The 2,681-nt window shown below is 36.3% G+C and overlaps 1 pseudogene; it reads left to right on the top strand.

The window, feature by feature from the left end:
• Window positions 1-889: 889 nt before the first annotated feature.
• LOC137210655 (small ribosomal subunit protein eS1-like) lies at window positions 890-1,683 on the top strand (annotated as a pseudogene).
• Window positions 1,684-2,681: the final 998 nt, after the last annotated feature.

The following is a 2,681-nucleotide window of genomic DNA, read 5'->3' as shown; positions in this document are numbered from 1 at the left end:
TTAAATAAAATAAAATAAAGTTATTAGAATAAAAAAATAATTATTAAAAATTTTTTAAGTAATTAAAGAAAAAAAAAGAAAGAAAGAAGAGAGCAACCAAACCACAGAACAAATCCACCAATGATAACAAGTGCTAAAAACTATACTAAAACAACAACAAATGGACAGAGAGAATTCTAGGACAAATGGGAAAAGCAAAGCTATACAGACAAAATCACACACAGAAGCATACACATACACACTCACAAAAAGAGGAAAAGGGAAATATATACATATATTGTTGCTTCCAAAGTCCACATCCTCAATTTGGGATGATTCGTTGTCTATTCAGGTATTCCACAGATGCAGGGTATCAGGTTTCTTGTGGAGATTTAATCCGCTGCTCCTGAGGCTGCTGGGAGAAATTTCCCTTTCTCTTCTTTGTTCGCACAAATCCCGGGGTTCGGCATTAGATTTGGCCCCGTCTCTGTGTGTAGGTTGCCTGAGGGCATCTGTTCTTCGCTCAGACAGGAGGGGGTTAAAGGAGCAGCTGATTCAGGGGCTCTGACTCACTCAGGCTGGGGGGAGGGAGGGGTACGGAATGCGGGGCGAGCCTGCGGTTGCAGAGACTGGAGTGACATTGCACCAGCCTGAGGCGGGCCGTGTGTTCTTCATTAGACTTTGAATGTGCAAGAAATAAACTTGCATTATGTTAATTTCTATACTATGAATATACATTATATATATGTGAATATTTACATATTGTTTGCACATTATATGTGTGAATAATCTTTTATCAATGATTTATCCAAAAGTATATATTTTTAAAAGAGCTAGAGGAAGAGTAATCCAAGCTTAGGACCCTCCAGGTGTAGAGGCCATCAGAAGGGAGAGAACACTGAGCAGCGCTATGGCAGTCGGCCAGAACAAGCACGTTACACAAGGTGGCCAAAGGGGGCAAGAAGAAAGTGGTTGACCCATTTTCTAAGAAAGATTTGTATGATGTGAAAGCACCAGCTATGTTCAATATAAGAAATATTGGGAAAACACTAATCATGAGAACTCAAGCAACCAAAATTGCATCTGATGACCTCAAGGGTCATGTTTTTGAAGTGAGCCTTGCTGATCTGCAGAGTGATGAAGTTGCATTTAGAAAATTCAAGCTAATTATTGAGGATGTTCAGGGCAAAAACTGCCTAACTAATTTCCGTTGCATGGGTCTTACCTGTGACAAAATGTGCTCCATGGTCAAAAATGGCAGAACATGATTGAAGTTCATGTTGATATGAAGACTACCCATGGTTATTTGCTTCATCTATTCTGTGTGCATTTTACTAAAAAATGCAACAATCAGATTCAGAAGAACTCTTATGCCCAGCACCGACAGTTCCTCCTAATCTGGAAGAAGATGAGGAAATCATGACCCAAGAGGAGCAGACAAATAAATGACTTGAAAGAGGTGGTCAATAAATTGATTCCAGACAGCACTGGAAAAGGCATAGGAAAGGCTTGCCAATATATTTATCTGCTCCATGATTCTTTGTTAGAAAAGTAAAAATGCTGAAGAAGCCCAAATTTGAATTGGGAAAACTCTGGAGCTTCATGGTGAAGGTGATAGTTCTTGGAAAAGCTACTGGAGATAAGACAGGTGTTAAGGTCGAATGAGCTGATGGATATGAGTCACCAGTCCAAGAATCTGTTTAAAATTCAGACTTTTAATGGTGACAAATAAAAGAGCTTATTTGTGATTTTTTTTATAAAAGGGAACGAACTAGGTATGTTCTAGAATCTAAAACTGCTCTGTCTAATACAGTAGTCACTACTACATGTGCCTCTTTCACAATTGAAATGTGTCTAGTCTGATAGAAAACAAACTTACGGTTACCAAATGGGAAAGCTGGTGGGGGGGGGGAGGGATAAATTAGGGTTTTGAGATTAACATATACACACTACTATATATATAATAGATAACCAACAAGGACCCACTGTATAACATAGGGAACTATACTCAATATCTTGCAATAACCTATTATGGAAAAGAATCTAAAAAGGAATATATATGTAAATATAGAGAGAGAATATATATATTTTATGTTCATATATATAAAACAATGTACATATATATATATAACACTGAATCAACTTGCTGTACACCTGAAACTAATACAACATTGTAAATCAACTATATTTCAATAAAAATTAAAAATAAATGTGCCTCGTGTGAATTGAGATGTGATGTAAGTGTAAAATGCACACCGGATTTTAAAGAGAGTACAAAACAAAGAGAAACTAAAATATCTCATTAATAATTTTTATAGTGATTATATGTTGAAATGATAATATTTTTATACATTTGGTTAGATAAAATATTAGTAAATTAATTTCACTTGTTTCTCCATAGTGTGTGAACTTGAAAATTTTAAATTATACCTGTGCTTCAGTTTTGTGGCTCACATTATATTTCTATTGGACAGGGCTCTTCTAGAGACTGACAGAAAGTCAGGCTAACAAACATTGGCATAAGCAGGAGATGGGTTAATTTAAGAGGTTATGTGTTAAGGGTGTATGTCACTACCACATTCACATTTCTTCATTTCTTCATCCAACAAAGAAATGTTAAAAATTATCTATGCCCAGGCACTGTGTCAAGTTTGGGGACACAAAGATGAAAGAGGCATAAACCTTTCAAGAAACCTCTAGCA

This window comes from Pseudorca crassidens, chromosome 2 (genome assembly GCF_039906515.1).
Source record: "Pseudorca crassidens isolate mPseCra1 chromosome 2, mPseCra1.hap1, whole genome shotgun sequence".
Lineage (NCBI taxonomy): Eukaryota > Metazoa > Chordata > Mammalia > Artiodactyla > Delphinidae > Pseudorca > Pseudorca crassidens.
Note: the sequence above shows the minus strand (reverse complement) of the source record. Positions and strands in the feature narration are given on the sequence as shown.